The following is a 24,778-nucleotide window of genomic DNA, read 5'->3' on the forward strand; positions in this document are numbered from 1 at the left end:
CATCAATATAATATATTACTGTTTAAAATTCGATACATATTTATGTGAGCTTATCTCTTCTTTAAACTAGTTATTATCTTATAAGTATCTATATGAATTTATTTCATTGCTATCATTAATTATTTTTTATAAATTGTACAGAATTTATTTTCTTTTATATTAATTAGATTTGATAATATTATAATTGAATGAATTTATTTTATTTTTTTTAATATTATTTAGATCTAATAATGTTATATAATCAGAAAAGTTAATGTTTTTCCATTTTTTTCTCAAGATTATCTTAAAATGATAAAATAGTTATAATATAAATTTTTGTCTTATATTATTCGATATTTTCTTATCGTAAAGATTATGTTAAACTACTAAAGTTTCACAGCTGCAACATAAATCATTCTAATATATATCGCAACATCGCGTCATTTTGACAGATCAAAACGTTCGCGAAAGTGCGAGATATATACATAGTGATATTAAACCAACTCGCGAGATAAATTACCGAAGTACTTACAATTAGAGTCGCGAGATCGTCGGAACGTTTCTCAAATAATCGGCCGGACATGCCGGTTTGCCCGAGCAAGTAATGAGTGTTAATTATCCGCTTCCGCAGGATCTCTCACGCCAGCCTTTAAAATGATTTTTGTTTTCGGCTCGATAATTACGCAATAATTATACATTGCGTCGTTCCACAAAGCTGCGTTTAGAGAGCGCAACGAGATTTATGAGACGCTCGAGATTTGAAAGTTTTATCGGTAGGATTCTGAAGATTCATCATTATTAAAATCTCGGGTAAACACAGGCCACTGTTACCTGCTTCTGAAAATGTTTTATGATTGTCTGCGTAGGGTATTTATTACACTTGATTATTTTCAAAGAAATTTATGTGCAATTGAAGATTTTAATGACCTATTAAATGATTACGAGCAATTAGAAAACTATTATATTGACGCCAATTGATATAATTTAATTATTTGATTATATAAAATAAATATCGCATCTTTATACTAACTTGATTTGAAGATTCGAGAGAAGAACTATACGCATGACACAATTGTCTGTTATTTTCTTCTTTTATTACTTGTAAATTATATTACAAGAAAACTTTTTTCTGCATTATATGTAAAATCAGAATTTGTACAAAAAAAAGAAGCAGATGAATTATCTTATTTTGGAGATTGTATGGAGAATGTTTCGCTCGTACAACATTTTGCTTCAAGAGGGCAACTGGGTACGGTGGTTGAAAGTATAAAACTTTTACGAGCTACGGTATAATCGTAATTACAAAGTGCAAAATTACAGAGTGCACTCATGGCCAGAAGGGCCCCGGCGTCTTTTAAGGGGCATACGCTTATAATGATTATGCGCACGAGTTGAAATGACGTTATGCGCTATCGTATCTTTTTCGATAATGTATCAGTGTGATTGCTTTTTGCGAATGATATGATGAGAGAAAAAGAAATATTTTACGCGGAAAAACGCGCGTATGCGGAAATATATAATATTAGTAATCTTGTTAATCACGCGTACCATGAGATTTTCAAATACTTATATTCTTTATTTCATTTATTACATCTATTATCTCTTCAAAAAGAACTCAGAGGGAGAGAGAGAGAGAGAGAGAGAGAGAGAGAGAGAGAGAGAGAGAGAGAGAGAGAGAGAGAGAGAGAATCAATATCTTTTTTTATCTTATTCAAATATTGTAAATGCACTTTAAAAAAATTATTTCCATATACAAATTATTTATTATTTTTAAAATTATTATAGCCAATTTTTTAAATACTTTATATAATATTGTTATTATATTATAATTATATTACATATTTTATTATAATCGTGATATATTAAATCTAGTACACAACAATAATATGTAAGATATTTAAAATGCTAAAATTTTAAAAATAATAAATGAATGCATTAAATAAATGTCGAATAACTCATCGAATCATATATAATAATTTTTTCCTTTAATACTTTCATTGTCAATAGAACACGTACATCTTATAACAAAAATGATATTGATAGTGAAAGATTTTCAGAATTATAAATCATGTATTGCATTATAGATAAAACGAGAATCTCACGTGGAATAGTTTACGGTTACGGAATAGTTTACTAGCAGTCGAAGGAATTAATGTAAGCGAGAAGATGTTATCTAATTATCTTATCTAATTTAATTTGTGCCGTTTCTTGCATCGATGTTTTCTCTTCCTTGAACTAATTATGAAGAATGCAAAGCACACATTAGTTGAATATCGTTATCAGAGTTTAAATACACTCGATCGCTTACATTAGAGATCTTCTCTCGGCACACTCTGGTATCGTATAAATGACTGACAATGTCTTCGCGATTCTTTCTCCACCATTCCGTAAAATTATTTTGATGTATTATTTGATATCTGCAACCGTTTGATTGCCTTTTTAGCGTCGATCTCTGCATACTAATTTTGCCAGGAAGAAAATGATTCTGCGTGAGAGATTTTCTGTGAAAAAATGACACGAGTACTAAATTACGTGAGTAAATGGAATAATAAACGCGGTGGACGCGGTGAAGACTTTTTAACGCCAAGTGTAAAATGATTTAAATATGCTACGATCAGATGTAAAGATATATTTAATATTTAATAGATTTTTTGCTTGTTTTTCTAACTATGCACATTGAAACAAATGTTTCTTGTTTTATGCACTGTTATTGATGCTACATTTTTTAAATCTAAAGTTCTTTTTTTATAGAATAATATTAATAATATACTACAAGGAAAATATAATTTAAAATACGCAGCTATAATTTTTTATTAAAATACTTTGACAGAATTATCAAGATATTGCGAAGATAATTGTAGACGTCAATCAATTTTCAATATAGTTAACAATTCAATTGTAAAAGAACAAAAAATTCGATTAATGTTCCTTAAACAATATTGTCAACTTTTACCTTCTAATGAAAAATGGTAAAAGTTGGAGAAACGTCAAGAGTCTTTTTCCTATTTTCTTCACTAACAGTTAATAAGTAGTGCAATTGAATCATCAATTTTCAATAGCCATTAAACTTTCATCGGTTTATTTATACTTTATTGAAATCGAGTTCACGTAACGCGTTTTTGAAAAATTCTAGATTATAATATCTATTAAAATCAGAAGATCCTTCACGAGATTCGACATTTAAAAATTCGAAATTAGAATTTTTCTCCATGATCGCATAAGTATAAAGTTTTTATGTCTTTCAATGTAGAATGTGAATTTTACGAGAACTGGAAGAGATTAAAAAACATCGTTTGTTACAGTGAACTTACTACCCATGGTATTGTGTCGAAAAATCGTGCAATAAATTAGACAGGCTGAGTGACAGAAATAAACGAGGGGAATTTTACGGTGGCCTCGTAAATCAGACCGATACAAGAGAGAGGCAACGGAAGATCGAATTTTGTGATTCTACCCATGAATTCGTCGGTACCGTTAGGGCGACAAAAGTTGCACAGAATGAACGAACGTCGCGTCTTTTATTCCTCGTTGGCGGCCGCAAACCATCTTAATTAGAACCGGAAATATACATATGTCGACTCATAAGTTCTTTAAACGAATCGTTACTCTCACATCCGGTCAAAGTTGCGACGTGCGGTGCAATTAGTCAAGGTCTTCTATTTTGTAAAACATAAACTTATCTAAAGCAGGACACGCATATGCAAAATTATAGAATGTATAAGACTAAAATTTCTTCGGAAAAGTAGAAAAGAGATTAAGAGTCTTAAAACGCTTAAATTTTAAATTAATTTATTATTGATAATTATTGTCAACAAGATTATTTCTTTAAATTTGACAGAGCATTCGAATTCGTTCTTAGCTTCTCTTAACTTGTAATAATAATCACTGATAGAAGATATGTACGTGTTATTTTCACAAGCGAAGATTGATGAGATTAATAAATCCAAGAAGAATGTAATCCCTGAGATTTTTGTGACTAACTAGTTTGTGTCAATACGTGACCGCAAACTACCCATGAACGATCCCCACCATTCACAAGTCGCGGCCAGAGACCTGCATCGACATTTTGGGAACCTACTTATGCAGGTCCATTCGTTCAGCCACCTGCCCTCCTCAGGTCCAAGTCGAGAGAAAAAGTCGCCGCGATTATAGTTCCCTCGACTAAACTTCCCTGGCGTCGTTTTTTTTATACATGCTTTTTTGATATTTTTTCTAATTTTTATTCATTGTCTGGTGAAAGAACTGAAAAACTTCATAAGTATATATAATAATAGTCGTTAAACATCTTTTTGAATTGTAACATTGAATAAATTAAATTTAGATTAATTTTCTCAAGGTTTTGTATGAATATTTCAAATAATTGATTCGAAAAATTATTCATACTATTATATTACAACATAAATGAAAATATCAAATAAAAAAAATTTTTAATCAAACTTTTTGCATCGACACGATAATAACAAAAAGAATAAAATAAGTAATTCAATCGCTAAATACATAAATCTTTTATAATTTGCTTATATATAATAATGTATATGATAAACGCAATCTGTAAAAGCACCATAAGGCTGATATCGCGCGATATTACTGTTGTACCATATTGCGACAGTGTTTATATAAAAAAAAGAAAAAAAAAAAATATCGCACAGTACCCGTCGTTTATACGTCGAGCTTTCAGGATTTTATTGCGTTCCATACAATGATATGAGTACAATTTTTCACGTTTATTTAAACACTCTATTTAAACACTCGTGGGATCTCAGCGTAAAAAAAATATTTATTGCATGATTGATCTCGCACATGAGTGTTTAAAAGAAAAATTGAAATAAAAATTAAAACGCTCTAGATTAAATCAATTTGAAAAAGCATTTTTATATTTGATTTTTGATCGTTCAGATTAGCGGTTTCACCTCGATTTATTTGCGTCTCATCTCGAAATCGATATCTCGCATTATAGTTTAGCGAACCACGATAACGGTCGACAATATCAATAACGTATAAGATAATGTACAAGATAATGACACAGTCCATTATGCGACCTCGTGAAACGCTACTCTACGCTGACTTAATCGTAGATACTAACGGCGTCTCGATGACTGGAGTGCTTCGCGCGCGAGAATGAATCAGATTTCAAGGCGCGTTGCACAATGTAGATCTCGTTATGAAATAATTTCGACACGGCGTTACTTAATTACGGCTGATCACGCCATTGTTGGTTTAACTCGTGGCCTAACGTTTCATATCGCTGATGCAATTTACATATTTACCAATTAAACCTTTTGTCATCGATTTGTTTTTAGTATTCCACTTTAGACTAATGTTTGTTATATTCAATGTGTTATAATATCGGTGATAATTTATACTACAAATGTTCTAAAACTCGCCAGGAAAGTGTAGCTACAAAAAATTATATTTAGAAGTATATGAGGTATTCTATTCAATATTAGTTATGTCAACTATTGCAATCGAATATTAAATATCGAGAGAAATCGCGTCGTCCGCGAATTACCTAACTTGGGACGAGAGACAAGAGATTTTTCGATTTTACTTGCAAAAGAGAAGTTAGATTTGTAAGAATCATTCATTTTTCATTTTTTTACAAATGATTTTGCAAAACGATTTGTTCTGATTTTATTTGTTAATGTTGACATAGACATTTAGCTTCATACATTAATTTTTTCATTAGATCCTAAATCCTTCAAATTTCGTTAAATGGAAAAATTAATGACGGGATTAATTCCTTATTTGTAAAATATTTTATTCTTTTTAATAACAAATTTTCAATATATTGTAAAAGTAGAAAAATGTTAATAGTACTGTAAAATGACAATGTCTGAAAAAATTTCAAAAATTTTATTTTATATTATCAATTTTTAAGAATTTGTCATTTTTCACTGTAAATACAGTTAAAGTATTTATACTGCTTACGTTGCTTACTGATAATGCGGAAATGAAGGAGAAAGATTTCAGAATTTCGTTTTATTGTATATAACTGTTCATACGTCGCAGTATAATGTGTTAAAGTGAAATTCTGTTAGTCAAGACAGACAACAGTCGACAGAATGCAATTACACAAAGTGAGCGGATTTCTTTCCTTTCGCCCCGCGGCGGTAGTTGGCGTGAGAAAACCGAATGATTGCAGAACGCTGGTGTGCATGTCAAAAATCGGTAATGAAACTTGTTATTTTTTAATATGTAATCGTTTACAAACTTTTTTCGCAGTTTATTATCCAGAAAAGTAAGCGAACTTTCTTAGGATTATCAGAATGAAATCTAGTATCTCTTCCTTTTCATCAGAAATTTGTTTATGTAGATGATAGTGGTTTAGTGTAATTAGTCAAAAAATCTTAATGTTAATTTTTTTCAACAAAATTGTAAAAATTTTATCTTACAAAATTTATATTTCTCTTTCGAAGAACGATATCAGCAATTATTTATTTCTTTGTAATTACATAATTATTATATAATGTAAAGAAGAGACTTAAAAATAAAAACGTAACTAGATAGAGATAATCGTGCTCGCTGACATATAGATCGTATGCACATCATTTAAAGAGACGATAAATCAAATCGAACGGAAATATCTCGCGATATCTCGTTCTATTTATATAGTTCAATTTACCAAGCAAGCATAAATCAAGGGATATACAAAAGGATTTCGCTATCATTGAGAAACTAGGGCGTGGTTAAAAAAACAGCTACTGAAAGGTCACGGATTATAAAACAGCCCGATTTATTGCAGGTGAGAAAACGGTAGACATCGTAAACTCATCGATAGGCTCGTAAATTATAGATATAACTACAAGAATAAAGACGTTCATTTTTTATGCTTTGCAGCGCGAATCGGTCCCTTTAGCAGATTGAATTCCACATAATGTCGCTCGAGTTAATCGTTAATAATTAACAACCATCGATCTTATTTTTGTTTCGCGCGACAAATTAAAGATTTTATTTCTTCTTAGAATTGACTAAAAATTAATAATATCTTTGAAGATTAGTATTTTGATTGATATTGAAAATAAATGTAAGTGTAGCACAGGACAAATCTTATATCTTCGCATGCATATTAAAGACCAAAATCAGCTGGCTAATGTTTATGCAAGTTGGCCGTTAACAATGTGCCACCCAGTATGGGCGAGTCCGAATGTATTGTATGTTTAGGACGTGGAGAATTCAATGGAAAATAGGTGATGGAGGCGCGGAAGCGAAGTTGACGTATGCAAATGCGTCTATTTCTTGCTCTCTTGAAGATAAAAATCGTGTGACACAACATGAGATCCCTCGTCTATAGTATTGTATCGGCAGGCCGTACAATTTGACAATAAGTATGCTAATTTCCTGGTCGGTGCACTCTAATTTTTCGGTAGAATACATTACTGACATTGCAATATGTAGATGTATAGATTGATCGGCCGATTGAGATAGGTATTCGATTATTTAGCAAAAAGGTTTTTCTTTAACTCTAAATTATTTTAAAATAATTAATATATAATTTTCTTAATAAATGTATGATTTAGATTTTTGCTAATATAAAATTAATATATATTAATTGTTTTTGATAAAATTTTATTATTTTTACGCGATCTTTTAGTACGCTAAATTTGAAAAAAAAAATTTGTTACACGCAGCTTTAATTTAATATAACGCTTAATTTAATAGTATTTGTGTGATGCGTGTCAATGAAATTAACTTGTTTACACAGGAAAAAGTATCATACTACTAGCGATATTGCAATTGTATATTATCGTGACATATTTTTTCATCTCGTTTCTTGATGATCCACTTTGCGGAACAGCAGCTGACTTTATCAAGTTCAAAGCGACTCACCGGATGATGCAAGGATAGACCTCGATGCGATTAATTTACTATACTAGAAATGAGCTTTTTGTTTGTATGAAATAATATGAAAAGTATGAAACTAAAAAAGGACATTGATTGATTTACATTATAAAATAATCATAAAGAGATTTATCATATATGTTTTCACAAATCTATTTAATAATTTTTGCTTTTGTGAACCATTAGTTTATTTTATTTATCTTATTTATATATTCAAAATATATTGAAAAATCTTCCTCAATCTCAGTAATCAATCACGTAATTGACATAATTGATGTGTAAAATTTTTCGTGTTTGAATATAGCTACCGGAAGTGATATCAGGCAGACGGATAGACGCGTGACGGACGAACGAATGTCAGATCGCAATGAGTTCGACGGAAAAAGTGCACGATACACGTGTCCTACAATGCAGTCAGATGTACTCATTGAGTAACGGTCGGCACAAATGCATTGTCGAGGACGCGATCAATTGAGATAGCAATTTGCCGCGAGGTTGGCGGCAGAATTGAGCGTTAAATTGCGCGCGGGGGAAAACGTCAAAATTAAACGGTAAAATTTATGTGTCACCTTAATTGAAAAGGAAGCACGATTTGCTAGAAAAAAATGTGTATGCGTTATGAAATCTGAAGCGGATGACAATGTGGCATTATGTAATTAACTTCGCTGACCCGTCAAGTTTATAATAGCAATATTTGTCATTATCGTATTACTTACGTTATGTTTAAATAATTCACAATATTTGACACAATTTTTTAATGATTAAGAGATAATAAAAAAAAGATGATAAAAATTTTAAGAAAAGTGCTAATTTTCCGACTGTATATTTTTCTTTGAAAATTATACGTACATAGAATAAAAATGGTTTCGTATAATATTTATTTTGTCTACTTAATAAATGTTTTCATATAAAAATAATATACGCATTGCTTTTGATCTTAATTCATAATCAATCTTCTTTAATAAAAAATTTTTTGGAAACATCACAAAGTATCTAAATCGAATTTTTAATTAGTACAATTATAATTGTATAAGAATATTTTGAATTACGTACGAAATAATATGAAGTAGAAAGTATTTTTGCTAACACGCTGGAAATCTGCTTATTAAGAGCAACGAACTCGACGATTAATGACAACAGCTGATTAGCGACGCGCGCGAGCGTAGTAACGTAATAACACAATTAATTTCGCGATTGTGATTAATCGACACGTCATACTTTCTACTTTCGCGACCACTGCATTACACAATACATTGTTGTAATTTTTTTCACGTGAATCATCGTAACCTCCACATTTAGACGCATAACATCGTAATATAAGAATTACAATTTATCATATTTTTTTTTCTTTTATTCAGAATACTTTAGCCTTGAATTAAATAATTACCAGTTTATCATTAACATCAACAACGTCAACAACGTTTGTCGATAACAATCCTTTATTAAAGGATATGAACGGAATGTCACTTTTATATTTTTTTACTAGTTTAAATAATTAAACAAATTACAGTGTATATCAAAATTTCTAATCTTACATCATAGCTTGCAACCTCAACGCATCTCAGCGCACAAGGAATATGTCATTAAAGAATTATTGTCTGGCAAGATAACGATAAATTTTATACGTAAATATCTGCTTACCCACCTCTAATAATTGGAATCCACAATTTTCGCAACGGTATTTGCGGACGCGTCGCCGTTATCGATATTAGTTAATTAAGATTGCGGTTGAATTTGCTGACGCTGTTCGCGGTTTGCTCCTCTACATTCGCGACTGTCGCGTCGCGACGTTTCGTCTCGTCACGAAAATTGCAAACCGCAGAAGTCAGTTCTGACGAGACAAGCGTTTCCATCTTGGCAAAACCGTGGAATTTACCTTCCTAATACGGCGAAGATAATATTTGTCGTTTGCCGATTACGCTTTCAAATTAATTAATCGTTTATCCGTGATTGAAGATATTGCTTTCCTCACAAGAAATAATTCTACCCTGTAAATTGTTAATTGAATTAATTAGGCGATTTAGAACAATGTTTCTGAAAATTATAAATTATTTCTTAAGAAAATTATTATATCATTTTTTGCGGATCGTCAAAAGAATTGGAACTAATATATTATATTTAACAGATTTCATAAATTTGGAGTCGAGATATTTTGTTTGCGAGGACTAGTTTTCTGTCAATTATAATATTGTTTAATTATTGATGATTAAATAGATTTTAATAAATCAAAAGTTTTGATGTGACTAAACAATGTACCTTGCTTTTAATTAATCTTTCAATTAATTCGACGAATACTTTAAAAACTTAATTGAGAGTTTAGAAAACTTCAATTCTCATTCAAAAAGGATTTAAGTTTTTGCACAATTCTATGGATAAAACTATTTATTATATTTTTATTTCAAGTCACGGTCTGACATGTCTAAAAGTCTACACATTACGTGCCTGAGCATTAATCTGCATAATTACACTAGTTGATGAGGATCATTCTTCATTGTTAGTATAGAACAATGTTGCATTCGTCACCTATATACACGCATAGAGATAGTTGGGCCTGATTCACAAACAATGAGCGCACAAAGAGCGTTCTTAATCCGCAAAAATGTGTCCCTTTGTAATAGCACGACCTCGTATGCGTCTCCCTTTCTCCTTTCTGATCCCTTTAAAAGCTAGTTTATGGCGGACCCCCGACTATATATAGATAGGTGCCCTGACATCCCTTGACAGAGAGATCCTGCGGCCTACGGGGCCGCCGCCGTTAAAGTTACTTTTTTCGAGCTTTTGTTGCAGCTTGTTTGCGAACGTGCGAGCGCCATCGCCGCTGCATTTTATCGGCCGCTCCCCTTTCTCGTTGCGTCTGCATAATTTAAAGAATTTGATTTGACAAGCCTCTTTCTGATAGTTTATTTACAAAACTGACGCTATTAAATTCCGGAGAAATTCTACGACTAAATTTATCTTGCGCTATTGCTTTGACGAGAATTCACTAATTTTTCTGACTTAATGTATGACTAATATTATAAAATTCAGCGAGATATAATCTCACAAAGTGTTTATTCAAGAAAGTAATATTAAGGGATAATTAATTAAGAAACCAATTATTTTAAATATTTTTAAAATTTATTTAAAAATTGATGTAGAACTAAATACTAAAATAGAATTTTTATCTTTTGGCTAATTAGTTCTATCGCGAATTTTTATTAAGACAAAATATGCATTTATATATGAAAAATATAAATATCTTGCAGGAAGTTGGAAATACCTGGTACGTGTATTTTGTTTACAGTAATTCTCGCGATATCAGATGCTATATAAAACGAAGAGCATTCATTTTGCTATGATCGTGTTCTTATTACAGTTCGAGAACATGAATCGACTTCGCGTTCGGATGGATTCTCGAGTCAGTCTCGACATAGAGATCATCGTTTTCTTCCTTACATTACGTTCTTCTTTTCCTTAGGGTCTGCGGATGAGTCACGCTCGCTCCGGCGGAGACTCGCGAACTCCTGCATCGTCATCCGCTGAGAGATTAACGACCCTGACTGTTCCTCTTTCTTCGACGCGAATCAGGAACTCCGCGTCTTCTGTGTCACCTATTAATTAGAAAAGAGGCGGAGATTAACTAGAAAAGAGATTTTAGCTTTTAATCAAATATATTATTGTAACTTACGGAAAATTAATAAATTGCGTTGAATCTTATTACGAATATAAATCTGATTTTATGGGGTATTCAAGAATTATATAATTGCCATTTTTTTCTCTTTCAATTAACATATTAATATTAAAAACACTTTTTTATAATAATGTTCAGTTATTACAACTGATCGCATTTTGATTACGATTGTATGCCTCGCAAGATCAAGAGCTATTCTCTCCACATCTGTTAGCTATTGATTTGAAGATGACGTAATTTTTATCATCTTCATACGCTACTGTATTAATTGATTTTATTTTTAATAACTTCTTTAGAGAAAAAACTATCGCTTACGTCAATTTGGATTGGATGCAAAAATACTTTCAAAAATACATATTTTATAAGCAATAGAAATTTTGATGTTTGAGAATGAATTATTTGATATTTTAAACAATAATATGTCGATTTTTCATTTCGTTAATTGTTCTATCAATAACATTAATCTATTCCGCGCATGTACGTATACCATCGCTTCCTAAGTAGATTTACAAGTCGATCGCAATTTCCGCTTTTATTAATGAAAATTGACATAATATTTGAGAAGAAAATTAAAAGAGATGTGAGAAAACATGCATTTGCGATAATTGCATTTTATTCCCCACACATTTTATTGCCCACGTCATATATTCGCTAGAATAAACTTTCTTTGGCTATTCTTGCCAGCATAACTATAGCTCTTAGAGAGTTGTTTAAAGTACTTCCTGTAATGTGTTTTTGATCTCCCAAAGCTAATATTTTTTCTCCCTATCTTCAGAAAGACGTCTCCTCGGGGAAGTCTTATCGGCGATTGGCATTTCTCTCAGAGAAATGTTTGTTCCCTCTATCTTTTCTTGCGATAATCAATAAGAAAATTTTGTGAGTACAGATATAATTTTTTTTACAATTTCTAAATTATTTAGCAACATTTGTAACATGCAGCATTTTATTAACGCAATCTTAATACTCGAAAATTGAAAGGGAGGTGATATATAAAGACGATAATATTCTTGGTATATTCAAGTAATGCGGTTGTCCTTCTACCTTCAAGTCGCAAAACGGCGATGTTTATTCCCGCTTCGAGCTATGTAATCTCGATGTAAGTAATCTGAATGTTTTCGATCGGGGAAAATACATGACTAGCGCGATAAAAATTATGCATGACTCGCAGGAATAAAACACTCGTACATGTGTCCGTGAATGAAGCCACAACGAAACGCAAAAACAATGGACTCACAGTCGCGTTGGAGAACTGGGACATCCGGCGCGGTAAAAGCAACGTATGGCCGCGATGATAAATAATGCACACGCAAATGTGAGATTAGCGCTGTTAGATTATGCCAGTTTTCCCTCGTAAAACGTTCAGCCGACGAGGCGTTCAGCCGAGAAAGTAGATCGACGCACGCGTTTGAGCCAAATTGCGTTTTACTGATTTTCACAAGCTCGCCTCGCTTTGTTTATTCGTCGAGCGTGCTTCTATTAATTACGAAGCCAATTAATTGACTGTTAATATAGCCTTATTTACGGTCGCGTAACGGCAATCTCGTCAGTCGCAAGTCGCAATATCTCGCTACACAATTAAGGGGCTTGAAGGGAGTGGTGCAGCGAGAAATAAATGGCGGATTTAATTTTCTCACTGACAAAAATTTATCTCACACAAGCGGTGTCTGATTTAATATTTTCTTTGTTACATGAGATTCTACCTACGTATATATTTAAAAATCCAAAATCTAAAAAATATTTAATTTATTATTTACAAAATGCTTATTATTATATAATGATTGTAAGCTTTTGAGAAATTATTGTGATTTTTTGGTTGGTGATATTTTTTCATGAAATACATTACTAATACTTTAATTAATATATATTTTTTAATTAATAAAGCACATATTAATGTAATGTATTAATTAAATGTATTTTAATTTAGATTGATTAATTTTTATAAAATATTCCTTTATTAAAGTATATTATTAAGTTAGCAAAAAATAAAATATTTATTAGAAATTTTTATTAGGAACTTTTATTAGAATTAAATAAAATTTAAATAAAGTTTGTTAATAATTAATTAACGTGGTTTTAAAATTAGTTCTTGAAAGAATATTTATAAAATAAGTCAATTTATTTAAAAATAAATAAGCGAAGTAAAAAAAAATAATTAAATTAATATTATGGGAAATAAATTTAATAAAATAAAAATAAGAGAAAATTAAAAATTTTATATTCAAGATACAATCCTAAAAGCTTGATTAATTTACAACATTAAGAAAAAAAGAAGTAATGAAGAAGAGAAATAGGAAAAATTATAAGAAAATATAAACATGAATAGATTATCGCACGTGTGATAAAAAGTATTAATAATTTGATGCTAAACTTGTGCGTGTACACATATTATGTGTAAGTGAGGACATTCGTCATATGCCAGAGTAAGGTCGATAATAAAAATAACGATGATAATATAAAGCGCCTTATATCGATATTATATGCTACGTTCTCGAGCGCCTTTCTCCTTACTAATATCCGTTCTGCCTCTTCGAAGGCAAGCGTAGCCCTTGCACGCGTGCGTCATGCGATAGAAAACGAGATGATAAGAAATAGAGCGTGCACTTGCACATATTACTCGGGCCGACGAATAAACGGCGGCGTATATTACAGTGAACAAAATGAACGGTGAATCACACACATGGCGCAGCCATAATTCTCGAAATGTGCTGTGTTCCCCTTCCGCGCGGTAAAATACATAATTGAGGCAGTGTCGGAGCAAAAGCGGTCCTTCTGAATCAACCGTGAATAAGGGCCACCATTCTGCCTTTTTCCACTCTTCTCTTAGTCATGTGTATTGTGAGATTGTAATGTCACATCAGGCCTTTTAAATATTTAAATGCAGAAGACCGATTCATACTTTAATAATAGCTAAAATAAAAATTAGACATGCAATAATAAAAAATTAAAAAAAATAAATATAATAAAAATTGTATCTATAATATTTGATAAATTATTAAAAAAGTATTTTAATTATTTGTTTCATTTGCCAAGCAATAGAAGATTCATATTTTATTTTGCAAATTCACGGAATCAGGAAAATGACAAACAAAGTTGCGTGTTTATATACGTAACGAGCTAGATTATTGATTGATATGTAGTTATCACAATTTACACTTTAATATTACACTATATTTTCGTGTTTCTTGCATTTTAATAACGCGAAACGTGTTGATCAGGATTATAATCTAAAAGCTTACGGGAAGGAGAGCGCATTTTTACGCATATATTAAGGCGCATAATAATTCTCGCGGGTAGAGCTACTTTCGCTAGTAAAACTCGATCCGGATACGGTTACTAATCCGATATCCCGTAACACGTAAGCCTTCCCTCTCTGCTCTAACGAGTTCGATATTTGTGTTTCGTGCGTCAATATTCGATAAACAGTGGAGTCCCTAAAGGAATATGTTCGACTGAAAGAGTCCGGAATACGAAAGTAAGAAGAGCTCGCTGCTCTTTCTCAAGCTATATTAGCGGACTAAACATACTCTTATATTCCCTGCGCCTTTCGAATCGCTATTGCTTCCTCGGAGAGTCACCATCGTTTTTTCGACACATCGTACGTGTTTCTTGCCAGCGCCTCCCATTTATCACTGTCCAACTTGGTTCGGCTCCAGCGCGATCACGGCTGAATGCCTTTTTTTTTTTCACTCACGAAGCGACACGGCGTTCGCGATCAGGCTTTGCTTCGAAAACGAGCTAATAAACAAAATGATAAGGAGCGGCGAGGCATTACATCTGTGCTTAATTAGTAATTGATACACTCTCACCAAGTTACTCATATTCCGAGACGAACGATTGCATTTGAATAAGTCATTATGTCAAAAATATTATAGAAAGGAGAATATTTTTTTTTATATCTAACACTCCATTTGAAATCTCATTTATATAACAATCATATTTGAATAATAATAATAATAATAATATATGTATGATAAGGAATATATATATATATATATATATATATATATATATATATTATATAAGAAATACATATATATATGTATATATATTTGTCTGAAACTTTTCAATTTGCCAAACCAGGTGCGCGCGTTTGTATATGTTTAATTACAATATTTAATATTAAGCAAACAATTTATTTAATAAAAAATTAAAATAATGAAAAATAACAATCGATTGTACATCGAAAAACAATCGAAAATAACAATTTCGCGAAATTATTAGTTACATATTTTGGTGTGATTAAGTAATTTATCAAAAAAATTAAAACTCATGTGCTGGACAGTAACCTCACGGTTTGATTCACGTTGGAATATAATATTAATCTTCCCTTTTCTTTTTCTGTTTTAGGTGAGTACAAAGAGAGGATTTCTTATGAAATGACCGGCGATATTCACACTACGAGGGAAGTATACGCGGTTTTGTTTTTTTTCCATCTTTTTTTCATTTTGCCCGAAACAAGCGCATCCATGGTGAACAATAGGCCATAGAAATGCACTTCTACAATTGTGTGCTTTATGTCGTTGAAGAGGAAGAGAGAGGGAATATTATTTGTTGCATTTCCTTGTGAAACCGAATATGCATTACTATTCGTGATAACGTAGACAGAAAATCGATTAAATCCGCAGTCTATTTTCGCGCTTTCTATTGTACGTGGTAACAGAATGCCAAGAATAACGATATAACGATCGGTGCATACCATTTCGAAGAGGGTAACGCACTCTTATAGCCAGTTTAACAACCCTAGTTAAATTATTGTTAAAATTGTATAATCGATTCGCGAGATCCGTTAAAAAAAGGAAGCTTTATTTTCCTGTCAGTTTTTATTTTTGTAAAGTAGAAAGCATCGTCAAATTAATTATGAAAAGTTTAACACTTTATTTTAAATCCAATAAACCCTTTATTGTGCCAAATTTAAATTTCACGATACTGTACGAATTTGAGAATTTAATAAAAATGATGGTTTATTTGCGGCAGCCTTATTATGGCATTAATTCGACGCGAAGAATTCGCCTTGCGAAATGGACGCGTGTTTAGAACGAGTTCGAAGATTCTGTTCCTACAGCTGCTCCTCTGCTGTCGTTCATCTCGCAACGTATCTCGAAATGCGCGTCGGCGCGGTCTTAATGGAGATCCGGTATTTTATATATATTATTCGCGAAAGAGAGAGAGAGAGACAGTATACACGTGCGCACACAAGCGAAGTACATATCGCATCTGATGTACGCCTCTTCTCGCGTTAGAAAGCAGATGCACAAATAATTAATCGCGTGTCTGTCGCAATAATCGGTGGTCTCGCTTCACTGACTACGCAGGACATGTGTTTATATCGATTTTTTTTATTATAAAATATATTAATAAAAGACTAAAGAATAAAATTATTATTGAGATCAATAAGAGTGAGATAATAATTATTGAAATTATGATTATATAACTAGCAAACATCCTATAAATAATTTAGTTGTAATATTAATGATTACTGGTAACAATAAAAAATAATTGTTTATTTAATCGTAATACTATTTATTAACAGTATTACATTGCTTTAATTATACAGATGAAATAAACTACTTATTAAGTTCCGAATATAAAGGGTAATATAAGAATCTTATACAACATGTGTGCGTGTATTATGTGTCGGGCATTGTTAATAAAATTTATTAGAAGACGGATGAGCAAACCAAAAAAAGGAAACTAACGATACTCTCGACTCGATATACTTTCTATCTGTTTTTACCGCGTTACACTTCGCGCAACCGTGATTTACGATGTCTTGGACTTATTTGGGACACGATGCATTTCCTTTGTACAGTGCGTTCTTTGTAGCGTTCGAGTAATTGGCGAGAACGACGTTACGCATTACTGCTCGACGTTGTCGAGTGTGTACGTTAGGTATTCTCTCGATGTGTAAGAAAAATAGCGCGAAAAGTATATAGGGAGAGGAAAAGAGAGTAGGCCCTCTTCTTCGAACAAGTTGCGAGGAGAAGAGAAGACGGGAGATGACAAGACGAGGGAGATAAGGCATTATAACCATAAGTGCCGATGATCTCAGCCTCCCATGTGGGATCCGGGTGGAGTACCACCGATGACTTATCGTTTAGGCATTTAGAGGGGAAATTAATGTGTAAAAAAATAAGAGAAAGAATTTGATTAGGAGAAAGGGAGATAGAAGAGAAAATGTGTGCACGTGCACATGCGCTCTCTCCAAAAGTATTTGGTCCCCATCGCTTAATTAACCTCGACGCGTACTTGAAGGTGAACGCGTCTGCAGCCGCAGAAATTGAACTAATTACCGCTGCTGAACAATCGTGCATCTCTCAAGTTATTGTCTCGCAAGAGCAAACTCGTGATTTCTCATTCCTAGTAAAGATATCGATTCGCATTGCACTTTCAGACAATTAATTTAGGAAGACTCGTGAGAAATTAATTATCTGTCTTGTAATTAAATTAGAAAAAGGCAAATTAGGATCTTTAATAATCAGATATTCTTATTTGCCTTTTTTTCTAATTTAATTTCCTTTTGTGATTGCATTCTAAAGAGACTTTATTTTGCAGTTAATTATTGTCTTATAATTAATTTCCTTCTAGAAATATATGTCTGTTAAAATTTTGAGAAAAATATTTTTGCATGGAAGGAAAATATACTCTCTTTATACAATATAAAAATTTATTTACAATTAGATTAAAATTGACGAGGAAATTATTTTTTAAGCAGTTAATCAGACGATTTAATTATTTTAGTTCGATTTTATAAATAGATACAATTGCTTTTCAAATCATATGAGACTTTAAAAGTCACCGTAAACGCTTTTAATTCAATGTACGAAGTTTTATAATTCGCTCTTGTATAAGGCACCTTGCATGCATCTTCATTCAAATGCATTTCACGCCGTATCTAATGATGCACGCGTGTCTATGATGTACTTACTGCGAACATATGTAAGACCACGTCCACAACTGTGGCACCTGCTGATTAATAAACTGCTTCCAGTTTATCCAGGAAATTTTAATATGTATTTTTCCTTTGGAAACAGATAAGTATTTTGATATACAAATTTTTTTTTTTTTTATATACCTTTAAACACATTTATAAAAGTGAAGAAAAACAAAAAATATCTCTAATGATAATCGAGATGCAATCGATCTAGAAGTTAAAGTAATATCCACTTCACATTTTAATAATATATTAAAATCGCCATGGAAACAATAATAGGAATATACTTATTAGTAAAGTAAACGCGTTTATAATAAATTCCTATTATTGTTTCCCATGCGATGGCGATTTTAATATATTATTAAAATGTGAAACGGATATTACTTTAACTTCCAGATCGATTGCATCTCGATTGACGGTACTTTCGTATTCGTATGCATGTCGTAGCAATTGAATTTAGAATCACGAACGGAATCACGTGCGCTCGATGCATTTTCTAGAATACGTGCAAGTTCTCTTCATGTTTCCCGTCGAACTCGCTGCACCTGACTTTACTAACACGTAACATTACGATCAATTGTATGAACGCGATTTTTCTCCAATTTTCCAATTTCTATCATAACCTATGATAAAGGAGCACGGCGCGTGCTTAAGATGAAAAATTCAATGATTAAGATTCAATCAATTGTTGTATTAAAAGAGTACCTACTCCTTGGAAAACCTGGATTTCTCAAGGATTTCTTTTGTTAGAAAGAAATTTATTAGGATTCAGGGAGGATTTTTTAACAAAAATCAGCAAGCCAAGTAAATTATATGTTTGAAATATATTATAAATATATACCTATCTATATTATATGTTCAGTGTTTTAATAAAATATTGAATATACAGTTATATACGGTATTACATACGTATTCTTATTTTAATTTTTAACGATAAATGAAATGGAAAAAAATGAAAATTTTATGCAAGTGAAAAATATTTTATGAAAGTTTTAGTACATTTAAATCTAGCACTTGAAATTTAAAAGGTTCTATTTTTTTTCTTCTAATAAATAAAAGCATTAGAGGATGCATACAATAAAAAAAACTTAGAAAGTTGCACCAAAAAATCTTTAAATATTTTCTTTGTCTGGAATTTTGTACAAAAGTACTTGGAAGATCAGGGAATTTTTTACAAGATTTGAATAAACGCCCTAATTAAATTAAATCCGCATAATTAATTATTCGCCAGCAAATCTAAATGTATCGACGATTGCTTTGGACGATTAAGCTCGATTTGTCCAGCGTGTATCGAAGTTTCATAAATTATCTCCGCAAATGCTCCCGTCGCGAGTCCAGCTCCCAATTGGCCTTCTCTCCTTCCGTGACGGTCACCCCTTTTTATGCTCGTCAAGATCGGCATGTGTTCGCACGCATCAGGTGCACCTGCAGACTCCCTCCTGTCCGGGCGAGAGTACAAGGACGACGAAAACGTTTACGGTCGTCCTCGGTGTCTCTCTTTCTCTTTCTCGGGAAACGCATCTGCTTCGGGAGACGAGGGTCGCGTGCCCCGGCTGCGTTCTAATTACGCTTAATTATTATCGCGATAATCACCATTACCGAAGCGGGGAATGTCTTGATCGGTGATATAGATAACGATAGTGACTCGCTCGAAGTGCGCTGCTCATTCGGTTTTCCTATTTCCTAGTCGTGTTTAGCATTTTCACCCGAGGAAGATTTGTGACACGAGATAATCCGTGAAATGACAAGTAGAATGGAAGAACATGCAAATGACTACCGTATCCGATCTGACATGGCGCTTCCAGCTTGCTAGAAAAGATGACACTCGGGTCATAATTATCATTTGCGTCACTTGGGTTATATATTCATTCAATTGGGGTTACTTGGAATATTATAGAAATTGTTTGCGTTCTTTTAGCAGATAAGATTAGAAGCAGTAAAATATCAAGTAGCATTTACTTAAGAATTTAACGGTTTTATCCTTCCTGTTATATTATTATCACGAAGCAAGTATTATGAAAATGTACGATGTTTTATACAACTTTGTTGAATATGTATAAATTGTTAAATGATTAAAAACTTATTAAAAATTATTTTTAAAATTTTACGAGAATAAAAATACGTGGGTTTGTTGAGAACCTTCGTAGCATTATAATGACAGCGATTTATCGCGAACTGTGGACGATCGTTAAGGCTCAGTATGTGCCGGCCGAACAACGAGTGCGGTTGTATATGTATATGAGAGGGCTAGAGAGGGTACGGAGGTTCATGATTAAAGGTGATCTCACATCATGACGAACGCCATTTCGTGGAACGCAGTTTAAGTGGAAATAACATTGATCCTAGAAAATTGCGACGCGACCACAAATGAGTCTGAAAAAAATTATCGATATTTTAATCGGTATTCGTTCCTTAATAAAAGAAAGATGTCATTTCTCTGCCGAAGAAAAAATAAGAAAAATTAGCCATATCTGAATTTTTCTCTCAAATTAAAAATGTCAACTTTTTAATATGTAACAATTAAAGATCTTTATAAACAAAGATGTTTAATTTAGATTTTGAAAAAAAAAAAAATAAAATATTTCTTTAATCTTAATAAATAATACACATATCCGTATAAATCTGTAATTACACTCTAGAAACTTAAATCGTACACGAAAATTATCTTGAATTTGCTCATAATCCAAAAATTGTTCGCTTAAATATTAAATTTTACAAATAAAATTTTATTGTATTCCGATTAATTGGGGAGTGTATTCTTGAAATTAAAGTTAACTGAAATGCTTTGATCATTTGCCGTCTCATAAGTTCTCAATTATAAACCGTTTATAAATTAGATGCTAAAATATTCTTTTATCCCAAATAATTTTCTAAAGGAAAAAAACTTATACTGAGGCCGCATACTGTGTTTATCTTCTCCGATTCCAATGCGATGAATCGTTGCGTTTTCGACGATGAGGAATTTATTATAATCCATTAACGCACGCCCTCGGGCAAACATCGTTAGAGGCGTCGGTTGGCACGCTCGCTCTATTTGCGTTACGAAAGGGCTTATACGAGCCTAATTCGTTCGCGTATCTTGATTCGAGCTTAATAGCCCGAATGGCAAATGCGGTCCCTGAAATGCACAGCGCGCGCTCGTATAAGGGTTCTCGCTTTCTTCCGCTTCATTCACACACGGACATCGGCCCTAAATCGCCCACAAAAGCCCTCTCAAGCGGCCTGGACCGACCGATGAGAAGGGAGAAGGAACGAAAGAGCCCTTGAATCGACCCTATCAATCGGAAATACTACACAGCACGGACATGCTTCTGGTTCTGCTAATCGAGGGCAAGACCATGTGGCTTCTTGATTCACAAAGTAAATGCTTGGTTAGTGATCGATGAGGAATCCTTGACATGTGACAACCGGTTTACACCGGTTGACGTGTCAAATTATTCCTAAACAATGACCGAAACATTTTAAATATTTCTTTTCTTGTTTGTGCTAAAAATAATATAAAAGAGAATATCTATTTAATATTTTTTTAAAGAAGTATAAGTTTCTAATTTATTATTATATATTTATATCAACGCTATTATAAGTAAACTGATTACAATCTATATATATATGATAATATAAATATATTTAATACAATAATATAAAAATTATTTTTACAGATATAGAGTTTTTTATATTTTTTCTTGATTCAAATTTTGCAAATTTAACATTTTTCAAAAAAAAAAAAAAAAAAAAAAAAAAACAACTTTTCTCTCAGATATCACGCATATTCCAATGGATTAGAAATATATATAATAGTCAGCGTGCATAGCAAGATGCGCCGAATGAATCGAAGATGCGGTTACTTACATAGCGAGATAAAGCCCGTTTACCTGGAAGGGAATAATTATTCGGCGCAAACCAGTTTCGCGGACACGAAATGCGTATGTACAAAGGAGAGAGAGGAGGCTCTTCGGTTCGTCGAAAATATCGTCGGATCGTGTTCGAGACACGGCGTTCTCTCTGTCGGGCACAGGGCCCGATTCCGTTTTAATTAAACGTCGGTTCGCATCGCGCGCAGTAAATCGCCGGGTTCTTCTCGTCGCGCGGTCGAATTAATCTCGATTTTCGCCCGGAGACGCGGCACCGTGATTCGTGTGTGTCCCGTGTTCAAGAAACGCGCGAGCCTCCCTCATTCGCGACGGAAACGATAAATTCTCCTGGGGCTATGATTCGCGAGATTGTAATAATTCTCCTTTCCTACATTTTTCTACGGAGTTTTAAAAGTATATATCAGGCAACATATGTATGTACATGAACTGCAATCTCCATCTTTGTGGATTGAAAACAAACTAAAAAGAAGTAGAAATGTATATTGTATACGTGTATGAATTCTGTTAATAATTACTATGGGATCATTTAATTTTTTTGCTGAATCAAAAATGTTAGTTTTATTATTATTTATTACTATTTATATATACATTTATCTTTTTTCACAAGAATTTTTTTTATTTAGATTTGAATTTCTTAAAATACTGTTCAAAATTGATAAAGTAAAGTAAAAGAAAAATGTAAAAATTCTTAAAATATGCTAATAATGTAAGATATCATCATAATGTATGTTTACTTAAACACGTTATTAGCATTTGTTTTTGTAACTAATATGGAATTACATATATACATTTTAAAGAACATGAAAATATGCGCAAAGAATTTGTTATGTGTTTATGTATAAATGTCCCTTCTTGTGTTTCATGAAATTCCTTATCTATCCAATTAAGTCATCAAAAAAACATGTATCACAGGTTTGTGAGTTAATAACTGGTTACGATGTTTGTTCGTGAACTACTGTTTTCGTAATAACTAGCTATTATGTAATTAAGACACGTAAGGAGAAAGATGATATGCCGACTTTTAATTCTCGTGCCTATAAAATAGATGCGTCGAGTCGCATATTGTAAATGCAAATATAGTCACTCAAAATTTTTCTCGTGACTATAGTTACATCGGTTTATAAATTGATATTTCCACAATTAAGCTTTTACTACGGATGAAAGACAATAAATTACATTGATATTTCCACAATTAAGCTTTTACTACGGATGAAAGACAATAAATTACATTCAATATCAGTATTTTTTATACAGTATTATTTTATGATTCTTCGATATTCATATTTAAATTATTATTAATTATTTTTTTAATACAAATTTGTGTTTTAATTTTATCTTTGTATTTCTTATATTTTTTATTGTATATATATATATATATTTTTTTTTTCTTTTTTTATTTTTTTATACAGGGTATTCCCAAGTTAAATGACCTGAAATATGAATTTAGGACCTCAAAACAAAAAATTTTCTCAAAAAAAATTTCCTCTGGAAGTATGCTTGCAAACGGTTCGTTCAAGAGATATTGACTTACAGAACTATAGAAATGAATAATGTCGAAATGTCTGTTTAGTTTTGAAGATAGAAGGTCATTGATAGGCTTATATTTTCTTGTGAAGAAAACTCCTTCTCACTATGGTAGAGGTCTTCGACAATGGGCTTAATATTTATTTTCCCGGAAAATGAATCGGTCGTGCTGGGCCTGCAGCTTGATCTCTGCATTCACCAGATTTAACACCATTAGATTTTTTTGTATAAGGTATTTTCCAGCAAAAAGTATATAAAGCGCCTGTTAAGCGCTTTCAGTCATTACAACGGATACAATAGTGCAAACGTGCGAAGAAATTACAGACGCACAATGTCAGTTAGTCATTCGTTTTTTCAACGATAGTTGCAATACTTGTCTCCGAACTGGAGGCTATCATTTTCAACAAAATATTTAATAATTAAATTATGATAAAGCAATAAAGAAAATAAACCATTATTTCGACATTATTTATTCCTATAGTACTGTAACTTAAAAAGTCGATATTTCTTGATCGAAGCGTTTGCGAGCATACTTCCAGAGGAAATTTTTTTTTGTTTTAAAATCCGAAATTTATATTTCAAGTTTGGCTATTTAACCTGGCAATACGTTGTACAATATATATAGTAAACTAAACAATAAAAAAAAATATTGAATAAAATTGGTATACTCAGACTTTGTAAAAATGTATATTGCGAAGAAATGGAATGGAAGGACTAGATTATAATAAAGAGTATTTAGAGAAGGCATGACAAATTTATTTATGTCAAATAATTCTAAATTAACATATATATTTATAAATATAATGCAAAAAAGCTTGACAATGCATATATACATAGTTAAATTTATAATTGTTTGATCAATTCGGAGCCAGAAGGCAGACGGTTATATTTTATTTAAAATGATTACATTAACTCTATTTAATTCTGTTTAGTTCTGTTTAGTATACAATAACTGATTACAAT

At 32.1% G+C, this 24,778-nt stretch overlaps 1 protein-coding gene and 1 long non-coding RNA gene across 21 annotated transcripts in view; one reads left to right on the forward strand and one right to left on the reverse strand.

The window, feature by feature from the left end:
- Raskol (Ras GTPase-activating protein raskol) overlaps nucleotides 1-24,778 on the forward strand; it is a 294,929-nt gene that overhangs the window by 232,335 nt on the left and 37,816 nt on the right. The window lies entirely within an intron of this gene.
- LOC140663643 (uncharacterized) overlaps nucleotides 11,084-24,778 on the reverse strand; it is a 132,011-nt gene continuing 118,316 nt past the window's right edge. The window contains exon 5 of the long non-coding RNA XR_012046301.1: nucleotides 11,084-11,408. This is a non-coding gene — a long non-coding RNA (uncharacterized lncRNA). The remainder of the gene's footprint in view (nucleotides 11,409-24,778) is intronic.

Source organism: Anoplolepis gracilipes, chromosome 3, assembly GCF_047496725.1.
Source record: "Anoplolepis gracilipes chromosome 3, ASM4749672v1, whole genome shotgun sequence".
Lineage (NCBI taxonomy): Eukaryota > Metazoa > Arthropoda > Insecta > Hymenoptera > Formicidae > Anoplolepis > Anoplolepis gracilipes.